This window comes from Cupressus sempervirens, chromosome 10, assembly GCF_028749045.1.
Source record: "Cupressus sempervirens isolate cs-2001-9-10 chromosome 10, ASM2874904v1, whole genome shotgun sequence".
Classification (NCBI taxonomy): domain Eukaryota; kingdom Viridiplantae; phylum Streptophyta; class Pinopsida; order Cupressales; family Cupressaceae; genus Cupressus; species Cupressus sempervirens.
The window spans coordinates 360920290-360945838 of NC_143127.1; positions in this window are offsets into that span (position 1 = coordinate 360920290).

A 25549-nucleotide genomic window follows, 5' to 3' on the forward strand; every position below is an offset into this window, starting at 1 on the left:
ATTATTAGTTACTTTAGGGATATATCACCAATATTTAGTTTTCACTATTGATATGAAGTATATGTAACAATTCTCATAATATTTCACAAGGTAATTTTTTTTTCAATTTTGATTTGTAATATTCCATGGTGATTAATTAACTTCCTATTATTATTGAGATTCAACAATATTTTATATAAAAAACTATGGTTAAAAAATAATTGCCAATATTAATCATATTTAGAATAAAAAATTGAGAGATTTGCTAATAGATTTAAAAAAAAAATAAAAATAAAAAATAATAATGAAAGATTCGCCAATATTATATATATATATTTTTGGAGGTGACTTTCTTAAAGTTTACCCTGGGTGTGTGGTATTTGTTGTTGCAGTTGTTACACATCATGAGGAAGTGTTGGAACATCATCTTTTGTATCATCTAACACTACATAATCATCTTTTTTCTTCTCATGATGCTGCAATAAATTTTTGTATGACACTTTCTCATTGAATATGACATCCCTGCTTCTTATAATTTTATGATTTTCAAAATCTCAAAGCCTATAACCAAATTCATCAATGCCATATCCAAAAAATACACATTTCTTTGACTTAGCTTCCAACTTGATTCTATTTTCAGAATTTATATGAGCAAATGCTTCACAATTGAAGGTTTTGAGAAAAGAATAATTCACCTTCTTACCAGTCCATGCTTCCTCTAAAATACTACAACCCAGAAGAGTAAAATGACCTCTATTAATCACATATACAATAGTATTGACAACTTTCACCCACATGTTAAAGGAAACCCAATATGTAGCCTCATGCTCATTGTACACTCCATTATTGTCCTATTCATGAGTTCAGCCACTCCATTTTTTTTGTGGAGTTCTTGGAATAGTTTTTTATCTACGAATATTATTAGTGGAGAAATAATCTTTAAATTCATGATTGTAATACTCACCACTATTATCAAATCTGAGACATTTTAATTTCTTGCCAATCTCATTTTCAACTAAGCATTTTCATTTCTTAAAAGTTTGAAATATATCAGATTTTTATCTAAGGAAATAAACCCATTACTTTTCTAGTTGCATTATCAATAAATGTAACATGATAATGAGAGCTACTAAAAGAAGATACCTGAGTTGGTCCCCATACATCTGTATGTACAAGCTCTAATTTCTCACTTTTATTTTCCTTCCTAGTCTTCACAAAACTCACTCTCTTTTGTTTTCCATATACACAACTTTCATAGAAATCCATATTGACACATTTTAGACCTGATAAAACTTTCTTTGAATGAAGTAATTTCATACCATTCTCACTCATGTGCCCAAGTCTATTGTGCCACAAAACTGTATTAGAATCTACAACAACTATTTGTTCTCCTTGCTCAACGGCAACAACTATTCTTGAACATTAATTTTTCTCTAAAACAATTAAAGTAGAAGGAACAATATAACCAGTATAAAGATATAAGGTGCCTACTTTCACACCTTTTTCTACGACAAGGGAACCTTTTGAAATCTTCCAATTTTTATCACTAAAAGTAACTACACAACCCTCATCACCGAGTTGCCCTACTGAAATCAAATTCCTACTTAGCCTTGGAACATGTCTTACCTCATGTAGTAGCCAATGATTCCCATTCTGCAACTTAATCTTAACTTTTCTGTTTCCAACAATCTGATAGGGTTCATTATCTCCCAAATAAACAAGCCCAAATTCCCCTTGGATATAATCAATAAAATAACCTCTATGAGGTGTAGCATGAAATGAAGCACCCGAATCTAAAACCCATGAATCATTAATACTTTCTAAAAAAAGAAGCAAAAAATCCTCTTTAGATTTGTTACTTACAACATTTTCCTCCTTATCTCCATCTTTCTTTTCTCCTTCATTTTTCTTTCGAGTCCAAGAATCTTTCTTCTTATGGCCCGATTTTCCATAGTGCCAACAATTGTTTGGTCCTCTTGATTGAGACTTCTTCCCTTTTTAATTTTCCCTTGATTTTCCATGATTTTCAAAATTATTTCCTTTCTCAGTCATTCTACCTCTACTTTGTGCATTCAAAGCACTTCCTGATATAGATCCACCTACGGTTTTCCTACGAGTTTCCTCACTCAAAATAACACCGATCACATGATCATATTTTAGAGTATTAAATCTAGAAACAAAATTACTCATAGCCATTACCAAGCCATTAAAACTTTTAGGCAAAGAACACAAAATCAAGAGAACCCTAATTTCTTCATCAAAATTAATACCCATAGAAGATAATTGACTAGTAACAATATTAAACTCATTTAAATAATTTGCAACACATCCACCTTTTGCCATTTTCATATTAAATAAATGCTTCATGAGAAATACCTTATTTGACTTTTCATACAATTTCACTAGGGTTTCCATCAACTCTTTTGTCGTTTTCGCTTTTGTAATCTTTAATGTCACCGATGGTGCCAAGCATAATCAAATGCTTCCAAATGCCTTTCTATCTAAAATCTCCCAGTCCTCATTTATCATAGTTCCCTAGTTTTTAGTTTTTCCTTCCAGCGGCTTCCATAAATCCTTCTGATAGAGAGAGTCCTCCATTTGCATCTTCCATAACTAAAAGTTCTAGCCATTAAACTTGTCAACCCTTAGCTTACCCTCGTCTGACATTGCTCCCACTCAACCATGAGACTTTCCTGCAAAGGATAACTGGAAAAGAACCTCTCTTTGATACTACTTGTTAGGATTAAACCTCATACAAAAATAACAATTACATGCAAATATAAACAATATCAAGAAATAATAAATCACATAGAAAAGAACACGACACCAAGATTTAATGTGGTTCACCCAAACCCTTAGGCTACGTCCACCAAATAACAAGTCCAATATTATTACGATCCAGTGATTACAACCTGATTACAATCCATAATCCCTTACAACTCAATACCACCGCAAGAAGCAATTTTCGCATCACATATTATAAACCTGTAAGGAAACTTGACAATAAAGAATATAACCGTTTCCACATAACTCATAATAGATCTAAAATAAATACGAAATTAAAATTCACATGCAAGAGAATAGACAACATACCCACAAAATTGTGACACAAGATATACCCTGGGAAACCCTCATTTAGGGAAAAACCCAGCCTCCAAAAGCATCCATCACCATGTATTATTCAGCAAAAAATGCCATTGCCATACAACCATGGAAGCCTTCATGGCCATAGCCACAACTGAGCAAACTATGTGAACAAGCATGAATCCACACATCTCATGCCATACTTTCAACCTTCACAAATGCTCCCTTGGCTAACTTGTCAAGCCTTGTCCCGCTCGACTCTTGCCTTTTGTCTTCTCCTTGTCACTCTCTCACTACAACAACTACCCTTGTGGCTGCTTATATAGTAGCAAGTCCCACAAAACCACTAAGTTGTATTACATAAACCATGTGCTAAAACCATGTGCTACCTAACCCACTGACCCCATATTTAATATTGGTCATTTAATTCTTTTCCCCAATATTAAATAATTACATGAAATATTTTCACAATGTTACAATACAACTCATCAAGAATATTCTATGAAAATCTTTACATGTTGCACGTCCATCTAGGTACAACATTACATAATAAAATAAAATAATAAAATAACAATATTATGCAATGTGTGCAACACCCATTATCTCAACAATCTCCCACTTGTTGTATACATTGCATAGGGTCAATCTGTAGCCACATAAATGAACAAGGGAACAATCCCTCACAGCACATCCACCATCATGGATCAAAATACACCAAGTGCTCCATCCTGGTACCCACAACAAAATCAAAGTATCTAGCATCTCAAACATAAATGATCTCACCTCCTATTATGCCACTCTCACTGGACATACATAGAAGCCATCCAAAGAGAAAACCACCCAACCTGTTGCATTAGAAGATCATAAAATCATGTACCAACTGAAATTCTGAGCACAAAAACTTGATCCAAAGGTAATCACATGTATCCGTAGTTGTCAAAATATCCATAGCTTAAATAACACCCACAGCAAAGTGCCAAACCCATCCAACTATCCATACCTCAAAGGTATAACAAGTGAATCTCATATCACCGACATATCCAATCTGTAACCTACAATCACAAGCCTCAAGAGCAATACCTGCCACATATATACCAAGAAGCTCTCACTGCAAAAGATAATGTCAAATCTATAACCAATCCACTCAACACATCTCAAAGAAGTGAATCCATGTAGTATCAAGGACATCCACAATACATAAACTAATATCCTGCAAGAACAACTCTCATAACAAGTCTCCAATAGTCTCCCAAATTCACAACAACTAACAGAGGAAAGAGATAAAAGAATAACCATGTCATCTCTCACGTGACATACATGAGCACAAACCAGTAATCACAATCTCTAACCAATCTCAAATCCAATGTAAGCAAAACTGAACATCCAGGAAGATAACCAAGACCAGAGAAACCATGCAAATCATAACCTGTATCATGTCCTTCTACACACACCTCTAGATGTAAACTGTGCAAGTATGATCTCCTCCATAAAACCCCAACAAGAAGCCTCAACAACACCCAAACCATACCATATAACTCATCATGGATGTAAGCCTCTCACAAGAAGATCAAACTCAATAAAACCATTCCTAAACCAAGGAATAACCATTCCTAATTCAAGGAATATGCCCAATATAAAACCATCTCCCAAACTCAACCAGCATAACAATATATGCACATGGAGATAACCAATGCTAAAACCATCTCTCAAATGAACCCACCAGAACTAACTCATGTATCATAGCTCAAGATCCATATCCATGAAAGACAAACATAAATATAATGCAACTGAGAGAAACAATGGGCTATACCTCTCAAGTAGCAAACCGCTGAGTAGACCAAGAGTGGGGAATGAGAATGCTCATCAAGATACCCAAGTCTCCAACCAAGACTTATCTAAGAACAATCTCCTCTCAAGTCCATATCAGGTGACTGCCCCTCGGACTTCCTACTGAAACCATCAACCATCCCAATAAATACTTCTCTAATCCAAGAGAAATCAGTGTCATCACCGTCTCTAAGTATCCATGAGAACTTGTAACCAATCAATCCATGCCAACTCCAAATGCAACATAGCAATATCATGAAGTATCCAGCTTATGATCAGTGTACTCAATACCAAGAAACTAAACCAAGATCAATGTTAAAGTTCCAACCATGGCCTCAGGAACATAAACATGACAACATGATCTTACCATCTCAACTAAAGAGATAACATGATCCATATGAACACACCATAACATGTCACAACTCTAAACGCGTATCAAGAGTATACCATGACATAATAATGAAACCATCCTCACACCAAGGATAACATGCCAAATTAAAGCATAAACCACACCTTTGCCAAGAACCCTATGAGTCCTCAAGATGCAACCATCTCCACACACTATGAAGAAAACCATCTCCACACACCATGAAGATAACCAAGAACTCCATGAGTCCTCAAGATCTAACCATCTTCAAACACCATGAAGATAACAAGTGCACCATGCAAATGTCAAAGATGCTTCTGCAGCAACAAGATCTAAGACAAACCTCCAACATCTGCAAACACTCAATAAATATATCAATGCCAAAAACTCCCACTCAATCGTGGTACCAAGCCACCTATGGCATCATAAAATCCATCTCCTACTTGAAGATCCAAACCAAACTAGGAACTAATCCTGCATTGTCACCCCATCACTGTCACAAGCTCCCACTAAACCGTGTATCTAAGCTATCCATGACATAATGATGAAAAACCATCTTCTAACCATGAGAATCAACCAAGGCATCAAATCATCAAAGAACTCAAAGTGCACATCATGAGCTCCTCAAAAGAAATCAAATAACCATGATCCTCAATCAAGAAGATATACCACCATAACTGAATCTAAGCTAATAAACATCAAGGATGTACCTGTATAACCAATCATGTCATGCCAAAATCCATGACACCATGATCACATCCATGAACCGAGCATCTGGCTCTCAATATGTCCAACTCGTCAGCATAGTCAACCACAATCCTCCACCATGACTGTACCTGGTAACAATATCTCATCCCTTCTACATGAAGATAAAATCATAAAATCATGTGACTTAGGGCATAGACAACCCAAATCCAAGCCACCAATCTGAATATGGATCAATAATGAAAGATCAATGGGCAAAAACAACCCATAACCAAGCTATAAATGCAACTTGTAAGTATAGACCGCTTACAACACTACAAAACTTGTAGACCCAACAAGTCATCATGCATATCCAAACTAAACACTAATAACCATATCATCATGAGACCAATTTGAAATATGAACTGAGTATACAATGACATCAAAACTTAAATCTCTAATGCCATAAACTCACAATGTTACCATAGTCAAAATATATTTATAAACAGTTCAGATCAATATATCAACAAATAAATCATGCCAAACCTGCACCAAATCTGAACCAATGTGTAGAGCTCTCCAAGAGCTTTCCGTTGACTACTCGAAGTCCAAAATCTGACTCCATATGCCCAAGTTATGCCCTAATCCGTGCTCAAACTAAACAACATCTGACTTTAGGGCTCTTAAAACCTAACAAAATCTCAAAATCATAGAACCAAACCTACACCATGTTGTAGTGCTCTGAATTAGCTTTCCAACGCCTGTAAGAACTCTGAAATTTGATAATCTGAGAGAAAGTTATGGCCATTTTACTAAGACAGTCTTTTTACCATTTTCAGTACGATGTTTCATTTTTTATTTTTTCAGTGACGAAAATTCCGACGGGATTAAATTTGACAGCCATCATGGGCTGAAACTAAAAAACTCTTTCATTTCCTCTGAACATGGCCAAACTAGGGCATATTATATATCAAATTTTATGGAAATGTCGACCCGGATCCAATGGTGAGGTCTATTTTTACCCAGGAGGTCATTTCTGCAAGCTACCCCCAAAACCCTCATTTTAAATGAAACATCCGAAAAATATTTTGTCCAACAATTTCACATGCCCAAATCTATTAACATCCCATCATAATAGCAAATCCAAAACCCTCAGATCTGCAATAAATCATTCATATATCTTGCCCTTTTCTTTTTTATCCTCTCATGCATTCCCATGGATTCAATCTAGGGTTACAAATAATAAAACCATAGCTCTGATACCACTTGTAAAGAAACTTGACAATAAAGAATATAACCGTTTCCACATAACCCATAATAGATCTAAAATAAACACGAAATTAAAATCCACATGCAAGAGAATAGACAACATACCTACAAAATTGTGACACAAGATATACCCTGGGAAACCCTCATTTAGGGAAAAACCCAGCCTCCAAAAGCATCCATCACCATGTATTATTCAGCAAAAAATGCCATTGCCATACAACCATGGAAGCCTTCATGGCCATAGCCACAACCGAGCAAACTATGTGAACAAGCATGAATCCACACATCCCATGCCATACTTTCAACCTTCACAAATGCTCCCTTGGCTAACCTGTCAAGCCTTATCCCGCTCGACTCTTGCCTTTTGTCTTCTCCTTGTCACTCTCTCACTACAACAACTACCCTTGTGGCTGCTTATATAGTAGCAAGTCCCACAAAACCACTAAGTGATATTACATAAACCATGTGCTAAAACCATGTGCTACCTAACCCACTGACCCCACATTTAATATTGGGCATTTAATTCTTTTCCCCAATATTAAATAATTACATGAAATATTTTCACAATGTTACAATACAACTCATCAAGAATATTCCATGGGAATCTTTACATGTTGCACGTCCATCTAGGTACAACATTACATAATAAAATAAAATAATAAAATAACAATATTATGCAATGTGTGCAACACCCATTATCTCAACAAAACCAATACCTAACCCTAAGCCCTTTTATATAAGTATTTTTTTCGCTTTAGGGTTAAAATTAGTTACAACATGTCGGCCATAAATTGGTGAATAACCCCAAAGAATTTATGAAGTATGTACAGTACTCCCTTGATCAATCACCACAAACTAACATGATGATGGGAGATCACATAGAGTTTTTGCAATGGTAGATCATTGTTTGGTTGATCACCGGAGTATTGTAGTTGAGACTATAGGAGCTATCAGAGGTATATCCCTTTTTATTCTATTTGATTCTTGTGACACAAATTCATTCATATATCCTTCTATATTAGTCACATGTGAGCTAGATGCAATAGAATAGGACATAGGTTGGCAAGTGGAACTAGCTTCACAAACTAAGGTAGCCACATATTCTCTAGAACAAAAATGTTAGTTGGACCTAGGAGAATTTACTACTATAGTAGAACTTTTTGTCCTTCCACTTGGATCTTATGATATTGTGTTGGGTATGGATTGGCTAGGTTTACATAGAGCTGGCTTTGGTTGTAGGAAGAAGATCATTGAGTGCAAGAATGCCAAAGGTGAGGACTTTAAGATTGTAGGAATCTAGAGGCCTATGTCCCTCTACATGATTTTCATTATGCATTTTAAGTGAAGCATCTAAAAGGGTTGTCTAGTATTCGCCATTATTATGAGTGAACTTGAGGAAGAGGAACCAAAGGATAAGGCCCTAGATCATCCTATATTGTAGGAGTTTTTATTAATGTCTTTCCTAGCGAGATCTTAGGTATGCCACCAAAGAGGGACATTGATTTCTACATTGATCTCATTCTAGGAGTGGATCCCATATCTATAGCTCCTTATTATATGACTACTTAGGAGTTGAGTGAGTTGTGACTAAAGTTAGAGGGCCTTTTATCTAAAGTTTGCATTGCATTAAGTATTTCTCTATGGGGAGTGTTTGTGCTCTTTGCAAAGAAGAAGGATAGATCGTTATGCTTGTGTATTAACTAATGATAATTGAACAATGTGACAGTTAAGAATAGGTATCCCTTACCGAAGATTAATGACCTATTTGAACATGATTTACATTGGACCTTCCACCTATGTGTTTATAGGTGCATCTTTAATATTCGTACTATAATCCCACTCTTGCCTAAACTGGTTAAGATAATATGTATGGGTATTTAAAATTTATTAATAATTTTTTAAATATATTATACATTAAAATTATATATTTAAATATTTTGGTGTTTAAAAATGATAGAATAATTATAGTTTTAAATTTTTATCAAATTTATCAAAATAAATTCACTTAAAATTTAGAATATATAATTGATTTCTAATTATTTCATTAAAATTGTTACAAAAATTAATTCAATTTTAACAAATATTCATCATTCAAAAATGAACATATAAAAAGTATTTTTTTGAATAATATTCATAGCATCTATTTTCCACTCACAATTTTAGATGTGGACAACGAACTATGCCACCATATAATATATAATTTAGATAACATGACCTGAGTATTATTTCTTCTATTCACAATACACTATACTATTCAAAATAGTAAATTTGGAGATTTTTATTTTTGAAGTAAAGAAAGAAAAATTATTTTCTAGGATATTGATGTAGAAAAACTTCCTCAATTGTATTTATACTTATTTCAATTTTTTTTTAATAAAAGGTGATATATATATTTATAATTGAAGACTTCTGGGTGTACCAAGAAATGTGCCTTTGAATGTATTTAACCTATCCAATATCTTAGTCATATTAGGTCGCTCTTGAGATGAATCTCTTGTGCAAAACAATCCAATTTCTATGAATCGAGTCTAAATTCCACTACCCTTGATGTTTCTAATTCATTGGCATCTATAAGTAGGCAATTATCTAGTACATCTAAGATTCTATTTGGAAAATGCATTTCAATCCATCTTTGTAGATTTATTTAGGTTAAATAAACATATCATTTGTTGGTCCCTTTCTTGCAAATAACTCTTAAATTAAAATTCCATAATTGTATACATCCCTCCAGTAATAAAGTTTCTACCTATTCATGTATGCTATGATAAAAAATACACAACAATCAACAACTCGTACATTTTAAACATAATATATACAAAGAAAGCCTATGAATTATGGATATTGCAATAAAGATGCACATATATCTGGTATACTATAGCTGATTGATCCTTTGAGTGCATTTGTAGAAGTTGAATCCACAATATTTACAATAATAAGATTGGAAAGGCCATAATCTGCTATATAGGAAGTCACATTATCTCCTAATAGGACATTGTCTAGGTTCAGGTCATGGTGAATCACTTGAAGGAGCAATAATGGTATAGATATGTCATTCTTTATCCTATCTATGTTACTAGTCTTATTCAATCACTCAAACTTCCATCAAGAGGATACATCCACCTCTCTAAACTTTCATTAGACATGAATGGAAGAATTAAGGCTTTAAAATAAATGTTGGAGCTTGTTTGTAGTGCCTAACCCTAGTTTGCTTTCAGTTATATTGTTGAACTCTTTTAGGTCAATTTTTATGCATATGTGATTTGATTCAGTGGTACTTGGTTACCTAGTTGGTTGACACTATTTCATGATTGGATTCATATATATGATTAGCTACTTCATACTTGAGATATTTCATGCATTATTATGGATATTTATTTATTTGATGATGCTATTTTATATGTGTTGAAATTGATGAAAGATCAACCCCATATATCCCAAGAATCACCTATATGCAAACACCTATTACAGAAAGAGATAAGAAAAAACTATGGACAATGAAATTCCCAGATCCACACATGAGGCATTCTTGATGAGCAAAAATATAAATTTCTATTAATCAAAAGTGAATGGATTTACAAAGAGAGATCAATCCTTAAAAAGGAAATAAAAAACCCTAAAAGGTAAAACCTAGGTTGCATGATAATAATTAAAAAAGAATTAATGATTATATTCCTAAAGTTTGGCTTAAGTAGAGTAGATTTGATTAGAAAATATTTAATTACTCTAACACCCCGCCTTAAGATAAACTTAGGGAGTAGCTAAAAACTTAGAATACTATAGGAAGTAGATTTGGGTCTCAACAACAAGGTGTGATAAGGTACCCAAGCACAACAAAATCTCTATAAAGAGGATAAATGGAGAAAACCACATGGGAAAAACCCTACTCCAAAAAGAGATAGAAAGAATGTTGAAAGAACTAGTGAAGGACTGAAGAAGCCTCCAAACTAGGGAATGTCCTAGTAAATAGGAACAAAAGATGATCATAAAGCAGACCACTGAAGCACGTAGAAGTTGCAAAGCTCTATCAAAAGTAATTGCTGAAGAAGAACCTCTACTGAATCAAAACCTAACCAGGTAGAGAAGATTGTAATCTACACGAATGCTCTCAGAAGATACTACTTAAATCAAGAGGCACACAAAGAGAAACATCTGAACTCTAAGATATAAATGACATAAAACACTAAATCCTGAAGAGTTAATTAATCAAACATAGATAGTTACATCCATAGTAGGAATGAAAAAAAGAGTATATATATGGTAAATGATCCATCTCACCGAAATGCATAGGTACCCAACCACCGCATCCACTAGTACATAGGAACAAATACTAAGTACATAGCTCACTCCATTAAACTAAGGAAGAATAAAAAACAATAGAAGAACCCCCCTAGAATGTAGACAAGGGTGACCTGACAGGCAACTAAAAAAGTGGGCCAAAAGGATTGCATGTCAAGGAACCATGATCAAGATGCATAAAACAATATTTATATGTGTATTGAGGTGATAAATCTCAGACATGTCATGAGGAAAATGTTAGGAAAGGGACACTTACTAGAAAAAGGAAGATGACAAACAAATGCAAACATTAACCCCTCATGGAACTTTAATCATAGTAGTGCATGTACAATAAGGCAACGTAGTAATCTATGTGAGTGTCCTCATATGGCACTGCTCGAATCAAAAGGCAAAATAAGGCAAATGACAAAAGTCAAATATATAGATGCAATATTGCACTTTATCTTAGTGTGTTTGTAAGAATGCAAAAAAATGATTTCTAAGTAGACCAAAAGACACATAAGGCTAATAGAAGAGATAGCACAACCCATGACAAATAGTCAAAAGCAACAAAGTTGATCCCTAGACCAGAAACAATCAAAATATCCACCAGAATGCAAAAATGCAAAAAATTGAATAAAATGTGCCTTGACTAGAATCTAGAAAAACAACAAGCATAACTAGAAAGAGCTCTAGAAGATCTTTCCAACAATATAAAGAATTCCCAAATTAGAGATATGATCATCAAGATATGTCTTCCAGAGTGCAAAATTATACCCCTAACTTTAACAGTAGAAAAAGACATCAAAACTGAAAACTACATATACCACTGTGACAGGCTCAAAACCAAGTTTTCGTTGATATCTCATTTGTGAAAAATGGAGTCTGTATGCTTGCAATATGAGAAAAAATGGAAAGGTAGGTCCAAACAAAGCCAGAAGGGGTGACAAGAGTGTTGATGTAGTGTTAACATCAACAAGTGACGTACATAAATTTGACAGTCAAATGATCGTCAAAGAAAAAAAACCTAATTAATGATCCCCGATACTAGAAAAAGAGTATCCAGTATGCTTGAAAAAACCTGTTCACTGGAAAAAATGTCTAGATAGTTGGAGAAATGAGTTGGTTCCAAAAAATAAATTCGGTCACCATAAATTTCAACATGTGGGAAAAAAATTACCAAAAGAGGCAAAATCCACCATCCAAGAGACAAAGTGTAAAACTACCAAAGATGTTTGTACAAAAATAGTAAAAACACACTGATGTGGCCATCCAAATCACAATGAGAATTGTCCAAATCACAGAATTGGAAAAACCACTAAAATAACCACTTAGCAAAGTTGTAAACCACCAACGTCCATGAAAACACCACTAATATAACCACTTAGCTAAGTGGTAAACCACCAACATCCACGAAAACACCAATAAAAAATTGTCAAATACTGAAAATCATGGCATGGTGATAGCTCAAAAGGAAAAATGCCAAACAGTCACCCTCCAAAAGACAGATGTGAAGTTTGAGTGCTTGTTCCAAGGAGATGTTTGTGCATGACCATGGGAAGTAATGCCAAATCATCCATTGAGAAATGCACAAAAACTATGTTGGAAGACACATTTTGGAAGGCATGATTGAATAAAGTGCATATAGGAGATGTGCACCACATGGACCCCAATGACAACCTCCCAATCAAATTGTGTAGGGCCACCATGTACAAGGGTGTGAGCAAATGAAATCTTTGTTTCCAAGGTTTAAAGTCCATAAATTATGGGTGCATGTGCAAAGGTCGAAAGAGATGAGCTGCATGGGTGGTGCCAACAAAAAATGACTTCTAAAGGCCTATGTATCATAATCAACATAATTTACTAAGCACTAATGTGGACTCCTAGGTTTTTGATGTGTCCCAACGGTGGGGACCAATTCTGCCCCATGTGGCTTCCCATTCACAGAAAGGAAATTTTTTGGCTCCATTAAAAAATTTCAAGATAGGATGGGATGACATGATCACAAATCAAGGAAGATGCGTTGATTGTCAAAGGCATGGGTGACCCATCTTAATGATAGCAGGCTCAAAGCTGTTAGGTGCTCGCATGCACATTGCAATGTGCTTAGTTGTTTTTCTTAAATTTTCTTTTTTTGTTCACAAACACATGCCAAAAGGGCCCATATATTGTGAAAAATTTCCTTAATTGATATTTTATTTTATTTTAAACAAAAAATAAATAGTATTACTGCCTTGATTTTCAAACCAAAGGTTGTATAGCCTTGGGTTAAAAAAAAAATTGATTCAGTTTTCAACAAATTCCAATACAAAAAAGACATATCTAAAAGCCAAGCAAACCTCTCATAAACAGAACAAGGGCATGAAGATCTGGAGATCTAATACCAGGTTGAAGTTAATGAAAGATCAACCTCATAGCTCCCAATAATCACTTGCATGCAAACACCTGTCACACAAATAAAGAAGAAAAAGCTATGGAGCTTGGAATTCCTAGATGCACATATGAGACATTCTTGATGAGAAAAAAAAGAAATTTCTATTAATCCATAGTGAATGAATTTATAAAGAGAGATCATTCCTTATAAAGGAGATCAAAAATCCTAAAAGGAAAAACCTAGGTTGTGGTGTAGGAGCACCTAAGGATTGTTTTTAGGAAATCTAAGGTTTCTTATTTTGTTGTGCAAGTGCGAGCCTTAGGGAATTTTGGATGTGAAGGATAAGGTCATGTTAACCATAGTTGGAGTACATTGGAGGGTTTCATTAATAGGTTCTTAGGCCTTTTTACTAGGTGCAATTAGGAGCTAGGAAGTTGTAAAGCCCTCTGATTGGCACACAACATGATGGTGATATCATGATGAGGACATTAATACCTCTTCTACTACAAAAGAGAGTCTTCTTGAAACCAAGAGACATATCATACTAGTTGAGCAATACCCAATGTCTAAGATTGCTGCTTGCACTATTTTTAGTTAGAAATACTCCATAGATTGTGTTGACTTCTCATAACATAGGAGAACATGCTCTACCAAAAGATACCCTATCACCACTTCCCTCACAAGAAGTAAAATATTGCCATTTGCCAAGTCTTCTTCTCTAAATTTAGAAAATGTATGTAGATGTATGTACTCATTCATGGGCGCTGGTCACACTTTCTCTCAGCTACAACACATCAATGTGGCTCTTCAACTTGACAACAAAGCTATTTATGATGTCTTCAGTAGGCATTGAACATTTGATCTAAATGAATCTAAAGCATCTTGTTTAAGACATCATTCGCTGATTGATTGCTTCCCAACTTAAAATTGAACTAATAAAATTGTAAATTGCCCTCTTGGATTAGCATTTTGACTTTATTATCATATAATATTTTTGGTTAGTTTTAAGAAACAACTACTTCATATTTAATCAACTAATATATTAGTTTGATATTATAACTAATTATAAATAAACAATACATTTGAATATTCTAACATGGAATTACAAAAGTGTATTATGTCATGCCTGACCACTACTTTGGGTTATTTTTGCAAATTAGGACTTTGTTGTTTTAAGATTTCGTTATGATGTTATGATTGAATTTTTGTAGAACTTGGCTATAATACCATTGTTGAATCATGAGACTGATGCTGACCATATTTTCTGTGAAGAACTATGTTTTAGCAATAAATGTGATTTAGGATTTTATGAATTGAATTTGGCATATCATTGATTTCAAGTTGATAGATTATTGATTATGTTATCATGTTTTTAACTCTTTGTTTATTGCATTTTGTTTCATGCTGTATGTTGACTTGATGTTACAGATATACTTAAATGGTTATATGCTGTTTTTATTTAGAATCCTTCATTGTACTTTCATATATGTTACTATATAGGGATTAAATATTTAGATCGTGTTAACCTTAAGATGGTTTTGTTTCATGACTCATATTGAATTGTTAATTGAGGGAACCATGGTTTGCATTTATATATTTATATATGTGTTTTCTTATGATTAAAGGTCTAACCTCTTAAGCATATAGCATTGATGTAACCCTAAATGGGTATCGATTGCTATGAAGGAGGGTAACATCGTTATTTTGTTTGAGCCAAATTCATGGCGGTGGACTTGGTACTACCGAACTTATGGCACTGAAGTTTCAGTCGGCCATATCTTGATATGAGTCGAGTTTTTTTGCTGGTTATGGGCCGGTTTCTGAGCCATATTGCTCTGTTGATTTTACATCTGTGATTTTGTGCTGAGATATCGGCATTTTTATGGGAGTTGGTTGGAAGGTTAACTTGCATATTGGGTTTAACTCGATGGAGTTATTTCTCAGTAGTTGGCTGTTGTTGTTTATGGGGTTTCTGCTTCACTCCATTGTGAAGTCTTCTGCGAATTGTGTGAGTCAACATTGTAGAGTTTGCTCACCGGTGTTGGATTCAGTTTTTGGGGTTTTGGCATCAAGTTGGATTGAAGAACAATCTTCCATCTTCAGTTTTTCAAGTGGGGGCAATTTCTTACCCTACTCTTTCACTCTGTTTGCAAATGCCATGTTACTTTCTTTTTGCATAATGTAAAAGTTATTAGATTTACATATTGTAAAATTTTACATTCAGGGATGAGTATATGCACTGCGTGCAATGCATAGTTTTGCATATATTCACCTTTGAATGTGGAAGTTGTGGAGAAATTTGACTGGAAGTTGCTTCATTTATGTTTATTTAGCTTCGCCTCAAACATATGTTTCCCACCAAGTTGAGTTTTGTGAGAAACATATGGATGCGGCAGTGAGCATGCTGGTTGTTGTGTTATTTGCGAGCAAGTTTTGTGCTCCCTTTGGTATGAGCTTTGTGAGAACCCATACCTTCAGCTTATTTGGTAATATATATCAAAATGGGAGTGGCTCGGCCTTAGACTTGAGAATATTTAAAAAAAAACAGGCTCGTGTCTGCTGTCGAGGGCAGAGGCATTTTGTCAAATGGTTTACGTGAAACCATAACAATGTTAAATTATCATGTTATTTACATAGCATTTTATGGGTAATGAAATTTTTGAAATATCTTCATGAAAGATGGTCGATATAATGTCTGAACATTGTTAGTTCGAATTCCTTATGACAGTTACCTTGTTTTATGATATTGATGAGTACTACGAGGGTTTTGTCATTATTTTTTTAAAAAAAAAGTGTCGAATCCAATAATATGGTTAAATTATTGAAAACAGTAACTTAGTAAACAGTTGTTGATGGTTTTGGAAATGACATTTTGTCAAATGTTTTAAAAGAAAACTTGTTTCGAACAGGAAACTCTGTGATAGTATAAAATTTTCCATAATTTATGATGGAGACTTGAGTTATGAACAACTGTTGTTGTGAAATTGGTTACAAATGAACAAGACATTATTTTGAGAGCATAGATATAGGTAGTTGCTGTTGTATCACCAAGGTTATTATGCGAACAGCTTGTGAGCATCTTACTATTTTTGGGATTTTGTATCTTATTCATTTTTTTTGGTCATTGATGTAATGTAAGTTATATTACATATTTGTGAGTCATATTTCAAATTTAATTTAGATATTGTATTTTAAATGCTGATTGTAGATATTAGTGGGTGGTATCTCACCGTTAAATAGTGGTAAAACATCAAAAGACACTTGGACATTCAGTAACCTTGTAGGTTATCTTTTGTTTAGCATTGACTGCACTTGGATTTAGTAATACTTGATTGTATTATGAAGTGTTTTAATAAGCATTTACAAATTGTTTTGAAATAAGATGTATTTTTGTTCTTAGATAAAATGGAAAGTCGTATTAAGATATGAGACAAATTATGATATATGTTGGTGTGATGAAACAAGGGTATCATATGTACATTGTATTATTATCTTAGCCAATTTGAAGGTTAAGCTTAGTTTGTTATAATAGTAGAGATAAGTAGTACAGTACTGCGACTGGTAAATATCATTCAACTGATGTAGCAATTTAGTGATATTTACGAGATTGTAATATTGTAGTATTTACTTCTATTATTAAAATAACTTAAGTTTACTTTCAAATTGACAGTAGAAGATGAGAGTTTTAAAAGATGAAGAATGTAATATCATGAGAAAACCGACTTGTTATTAGTTACATGTGCATTCTTAGAATATCTGTTTGATGTGTATGTTAATGATAGCTATAGTGAACGTATATCGAGGTGGCTGAATATCGATTTATTCTATTCAGTTAATTAAATTTAGTGATAATTTTAAGATGAATTGGGATGGTTAATTATAAATAAAAGATAATTGGCCTTACCTATGACTTAAACCAATAAGGTTAAGTACGAAGAATAAGGTAGGTCTCTATTACATCATTTCACGAGTATTATAGAGAACCCCACTATGTGTTGTCTAAGGGCTTACCATAGACGGATGCAGTATCTTAGCACCATAGTGATGACACATCAATATATATATGGTTCATTAACTAGTTATTCTTAGTGCGAGTTTAATTTTGCATTGTTTAGAAGGTGTTGCTTCTTGCATAGTAATATTAGAATTGCACTAGGTTATGTGGTTAGATATCTGCTTTAAGGCTTTATATATGTTAATTCTGACATGTATGCAAGTGGACTACACTTTTTAACTCAGTGTGTACTGAGCCCTCTGTGTGTTGTGTTGCATGTTTGTGTTATTTTCAGGTGTTCAAGTTGAATATCTAGTGTGAAGGAAGACTGTTGTAGTTACTTCATGAAACTGAATTTGATACTTGTAAATTTCATTTGTGGGACCTAGGCGTCTTTGAATGATACTGTTCATCAATATTGTATCGGACTCATTATGTATAGACATCTTTATGGAAATATATTTTGATGATATATTCTTTTATGTTGAGGTTTACAATTCTGAGAATGATTCAATCTTTGTTCTTGATCTTGCAATTTGATGATTAAATAATTTTTTTTTTTCCATGGTTCTTTATGTTTGTTTATAGCTTAGTTTTATTTTTTGTTGTGATGTGTTACATATTATATTGAGGAATATCAAATATGTCAGTGGTATGACCATACAACACATATAATGCACCATTAAATGTGTTGAATAATTATTAAGCATGCTTTAATAACATGTGACATTCTCAATGCTGCACTGTTAAAGTGAGGAGTTAGGTTAATAAACTACTAAAGCGTGCTAAGTAATGGTATTGCAAGGGGAAATAATATGTTATGGGGCAATAACATGCTTTAATAATAGTGCATTCTATATGCCACATAGAGGTTGCAGTTGTATTCTACACTCAATTTCCTTTTTGGCTAAATTTTCCTCAATAGAATAAATGATAAAATGTCATCGATTTGATAATGTTGATTTCAAATATATCTTATTTAGATCTTGTAAGTGGTGTTTAAGTAGTTGCTTGTCACAAGATTCACTACACATAAATATATTTTAAAAAAGTTGGCAATCTAGAACTGCTAACATAATGGGTTGGACAACCATATTTAATTTTTCTTTGTTACCAGAATGTTGTACGAAAAATATAAGTAGAAGCAAAATGATAAAGTTCTAACCTCCCATGCAGAAATTCCCTTGCTAAATAAGCTTACAATTCCCTAAACTGGTAGCATGAGTTTCCATAATTAGACCTGTTAAGAGGGCGTGGACTAACAAACATGTAATTTGGGACCATGACTAAGCAGAAGTAATACAAACCAAAGCATGCATTTTGCCAAGTGTTTGGTCTATGTGCGGGTACTAAACATGAATAATTGGTGATAAAGTTTCGGCGGCAATGTTCCGGCCACAAGCATCAGCGTGAGGAAATTCTGGTGGGCTATCGCCCACAAGTGGCAAATATATATATATATATATATATATATATATATATATATATATATATAATTTCTTAAATCTATGCAGGCATTGATGTTTGATGGAAGTTATGGTGTCAGCATAAAGGGTATCACAATATAAAATAGTCGACTATCATTGCAAGTCAACAATTGTGCAGTCATTACTCTAGTTAACCTCACAACCTACTCTCCAGAAGACAACCCATGTAGAGATTTGTTGGCAAGATATGGCCAGGCATGAAGGCCCTGTGTTCAGGTTTACAGGTAAAAGCACAAACCTATGTCACCTTTTTGTAAAGGAAAAGGCTAACAAAATTATAACTGTTCACATTCAATGACATAAAATTGATATTTTTATTTAGAATTTGAAAATGAAGTAAACCAATGAAATGTGTAGAAATGGATGAAGTTTAGGATTATAATTTTTAATAACTATTTGGAATAAGAATTGATATGTTTTACTTATTTTTATAGATAATTTTTCAGTTGCTGAAAAATGCTGAAAATTAGGGATCTAGTTCCCACCACAAAATTATATGTAAATAAACATATTTGCCCTTAATCTCTGACTATGTGATAGATAAAGTATATAGCTAGAACAATAAAAAATAAAAAATTGGCTTCATACCTATATTTTCTCATTTGTAATGATTCAAAATTGAAGTCACCTTAAATTGATAGTTTTCACCTCCCACCACATTTTTCAAAACAAATCTATTCTAACCAAAAGAAAAATTGTACATTCTTGAAGAGGAATCTCTCCTCTAGAACATCATATACATTTTTTTTTTTTGATATGATTTAATATTATTTTCTTTCTCAAAATTGACATCTTTTCGAGTGTTAAAATATGTGCTTGTAGAATTTTTAGATTACAATATACTATATCTAATTAAAACACTATAAACTCTATATGAGAATATTCTTAACTTTGACCTCTATAAAATAATATTTATATGTTATTAAAAATTTGTCATAAAAAATAGTAGGTGTTATTGAAACATCATTTTTCTAAGATAATTTTATTTCTTTAGTAATTGGATAAAAACTAGTATAAAACATGCATTTAATAGACATTTCTAATTGGAAAAGTGTGAGACCATATATAAATTAGCTAGAATGAATTTATCAAGATCATATGTTTGAACAAAATTGATTTTTAGACAAAAATACTCAAATTTGGTCATTCTGATAAGTTAGCCTAAAAGGTGACACAACTTTGTACTTTTACCCTTACATGGGCAGCTGCTCCCTATGCTGTGAAACTTATCTGTTTGTCAAGCTCTGCTAGAGTTTGACCCATCTATGAGAGCATAATAATGAGATCATTCCTTGGCTTGAGAATCAAGTAAAAGGACATGCTTTACATGGGCAACTACTCCCTACGCTGTGAAACTTTTTGTTTGCCAAGCTCTGCTAGAGTTTGACCCATCTATGAGAGCACAACAATGAGATTATTTCCTGGCTTGAGAATCAAGTAAAAAAACATTAAAAAAGTGGAATAAACAGATTTCCTATTCACTATATGAGAACAACCAGAGACTTGTTAGCAATATGGAAAAGTTTGGTATATAAAGCAAAGCAAGAGATTACAAGGGAGAGTTCGATTATCCCAAAATGATTATATTTGCTTCAGTGAGGATGGGTGAGTATCTTGGTATGATCAAGAGCTCTCTTTGAGGAATTAAAATTTGATATATTAGGTTTATAAGATACAAGATATTTTGACATTTTAAGTAATTGAAGAATAACATTTGTTACCATTTTGAGTGATTTTTAATTATCTATTATTAAAATGAGAAAAATAAACATTTAAGATCAATTTATGTTCATAATGACTAATTGTCAAATAAATGATCAATTTCTATTAGTTATAAAAATTATTTGTGTTATTTATTGACTAATTAGAAAACTATTTTATAAAAATTATAGTGATTTTTTTTGTTCTAAGATAGGTTGTGAGGTTATAATTATTTGAGTACACTAATAATATTACTCTCCCTCTCTCTCTTACACGCGCCCTAGTTCAAGTGATATTTAATTATCTATTATTAAAATGAGAAAAATAAATATTTAAGATCAATTTATATTCATAATGACTAATTGTTAAATAAATGATCAATTCTTTTAGTTATAAAAATTATTTGTGTCATTTATTGACTAATTAGAAAACTATTTTATAAAAATTAGAGTGAATTTTTTTATTCTAAGATAGGTTGTGAGGTTATAATTAATTGAGTACACTAATAATATTACTCTCCCTCTCTCTCTTACACATATGCCCTAGTTTTCCCTACCTACCTATATCTATCTCCCTCTTTTTATAGTTCTCTCTATTTATTACTTGTTATCGTTCTTTGCTTTGTCTCCTAGACTTGCATATCTATATCTATTTTCATTTCCACCTCGAGCTTTTTTTTTTTGACATTTAACTCTTTCTATCTTTTTATCTCCTAATTTCTCTCTATGCTAATCCCCCTCCCTCACTTTACTTCTCTCTCTCTATATAATTTTATATCCATCTTACTTTTCACTCTATATTTATCTCTTTCATCTTCATCTATCCCTCTCTTTAGCTCTTTTTCTTTCTTTGGTTTTCTCTTTATGATACTATATTTATTTCATATTATTTGAAATAATCTTAGATGTAGATGAAATGTTTTAGCATTAGGTGGCCACTTCATTAATAATATGGAAATATTATTTTCACTACAAATTTATATGTTAACAAAAAAATAAAAAATAAAAAAATGAGATCATTACAAAATAGTTGTAGATATTGTGATCATATGTAGAGTATAAGATTTGAGTATCTCTTTCCTTCAAAGTCTCTCTTCTATGTAGTGTCTCTGCCAACACATTTCTATTGAATTTACTAGCCTCCTATATTGTTCCTTTTTATAGAAAAATTTATCATGCTACAAAATAGTTTTTTACATTCAAGCATTTCTCTATTGTCTTGAAAAGTACATGGAAAAGCAATGGACAACCTTTCATCTTTCTTAAGATAAGTGGTCCATATTCTAGAAGAATCAAAATAGGGATGTGCAATTTGTTTTGTATGTACATTGCTTGCTTTAGTCAAATATCACTAATGTAATAGATTCATGACTTATGGATGAGATCTATTGTGGAAGAACTCATCTAGAAATTAAATGTAATTTTAATAAGTCTAAAAAATTGCCCATCTTTGAAAGAGTAATAGCCCAATTATCAAATACATACCTAACAAGAGTGATAAAGATTATTATGATATGTGTAATAGGAGCGCCAAAGATTATTATAACATAATCCTATTGGTATTGAAACTAGATATTACATATAACTACTAATAGAAGTAGGATTCACCATAGAATTGCATGTTGTAAAACCTTATATCTTTAAATGTGGAGAATTCATTAATATTAGGAGAAAAATCCCTAATCGTAAAAATATTAGAAGTTTAATAGGCTGTACTCTAATATTTAAGGCACCACATTTTCCAAGAGGACAAGTCCAAAATCTCTCCAACTCAAGAGATAATGGATTGCTAGATAAATCACCATAGGCTTACCAAGTTAAAGCCTAAGTTTTTATCTCTGAGACATAAAAATAGGTAGACCTTTAAAGAGTAAAATATCTCTCTTAATACAAGCTCAACACTTATGTTTGAAGCAATTGCCTCTGCCTTGCAAATAGTAAAGGCCAATACCTTCCAACATCTAGACTACACTTTATGTTGAGAAGAAATGTCACATCCTTGAGAAGAGTACACTTCTAATGTGCCACCTATATTACAATCAAGTGTCCTTGTAAATAATAAAATTCCCAAAAAAAGATGATAAAAACAAGACAAATTACAATAATTGAAAATATATAAACTTTTACAAACAATTATATCCTCTACATTAATAAAGCATGATGTTTTCCAATGCTTTTGAGGGAATCCCCTTAGAAGAATATTTGTGGATCACCTCAATGATTCACTAGAAAATATAAGAGGAGAGTAGATCTACTCAACTCTTCAATCTAGGAAATTAGAAACAATGCCATCTACATTCAAATTTTATATAGGATATTTGCACGAGTCCCACTAGTGCTTGTATGTGGTAGCCAATATGTGTAAATCAAATGTTATACTTACACCCCTATCAAAATAGATTACATTTTTGGTTATCTAGGAGGATGTTTCTCTTTGAGAAATTGATCTTGTAAAAAAGGACAACTAGAAATGAGATCTCAAGTTGATGATTTTTATTCCTAAACTAGGTGATTAATTATGATTGTTATATGAAGTATTGGAATGCTTTGAAAAGGAGAATGATCAAGTAAGATTAAAAGGGAGATTAGTTTTTGATAAATAAATATGTTAAATTTGGCTACAATACATTGGTATTTATTCTTTAATAGGGTGACCAGTTGAGAATTATTATACATTTTTAATAATAGAGTAGTTAGGTTTAATTCAATTTAGAATATTTTATTCTTCATTTCAAATTATTATTAAAACATCTCCCTATTATTTGAAAATAAGTCAAAATTATCAATCTATATATTTTTGAATTACATTTAATAAGGGAAGGGATAGAAAGATAAAAGTAGACATACAAAGTGAGGAGAGGTGTGGGGAAATAATGAGAGGACCAGATGGATGAATGGAGAGATGAAGTAGAGGGGGAGAGAGAGAGAGGGAGGAGATAAAAAACATAGAGAGAAATATATGTAAGGTGAGATGTATTAATAAAGAGATAAAAAGATAATGATATATACAGGGAGAGGAATAAGTAGGTAGAAAGAGAGACATCACCCATATATATATACACAAATATATATGAATTTGAGGATAGATAAAGAGTGGCAGACAAAAATAGGGCAGATAGAGGGAGAGAGAGACACAAAATTTATGCAAATGAGAAAGATAAAGATATATGACCACCTAAATGAGGGAGATATATTATGGATAGAGAAGGCCAAAGAGATAAAAAATAGAGATATAGATAGAGGGAGATATGGTGGGAGAAATACATAGATTTAAAGGTATATAGAAGGGGGTGATGGAGAGAGATGGAGGTTTTTTGAGATATGGAGGGGGAGGAAGAAGATAGAGATAGAGACAAATAAAAAGTGAGAGGATGTGAGAGAAATTGACTGTTAGATAGAGACAATAGATCGAGAAGTAAAGATAGAAATAGATCTAGGAAGATACATAGGGAGATATAAAGATGAAGAGATAGAGAGAGATATAGATGGTGATCAGATAGATTGGTAGATAGTTAAGGATATATGGAGAGGATGAGACAAAGAGATTGAAAATGGGGTAAATACTTAGTTGACCTTTCATACATATATAATATACCCATTGCACACTAAGGTGTGGTTGGTACTTTACAAAAATGGCTAAAGCTAACTATCAAAAAACAAAAAAAGTTGTTTCTAGGAATTTTGTTTTAGAAAATATCAAATTAAAATAGACTATACTATACTTTTTCAACAGAAAAAATCAATATAATATTCTTTATACAGTGATCATATCCGATTACGATCTACATAAGAATGGAATTCAAAGGAGAAAAACTGACATTAACCAAAACATACATGTTCACTTCAGAGTATACAAATCTATATTTAGGTAGTCCCACCTAATATAATTAATTTTTTCTTTTTAATTCACAAGTGAAATCTAGAGTTTCCCCCTCCCTCTTATACATCACATAAGAATTTTGATAATTTTTGGCTCGAAGTTAACTAAATACAATGGTTGCATTACTAAATACATTATCTCAAAGTAATAATAGGAAAACCCAATAAAAATGGAACAAAAATCTAGGATGCACAATATCAAAATACAGCCATGCCCTTGCTCCTCTCCACACTAATGAAAGAGATTTATCAGCGCATTAAAAAGAAAATCCAATTGCTTTGATAGGTCCCACTTTTCTGAAGATTTTGCTTTCACTATGTATCTTCAATTTTCTAAAATTGACTTAAACTAAGTGTCAAAAGGCTGAAATAGGTTTTTCTACGAATTTTATTTTTAGAAAATATGAAATTAAAATAGAGTATACCATAGTTTTCAGCAGGAAATATCTACCTAATTCTCTAATTCTTTATAAAGTATTTGTATCCAATTCTCATCTCTACATAAGAAATGAATTCAAAGGGGAAAAAGTCTCGTTAGCCAACAAAAAAAATTCATGGTTACTTCAAAGTATACAAAACTTATATTTTGGTAACTCCAAAAATTCATGTTCAAATCAAAGTATACAAAAC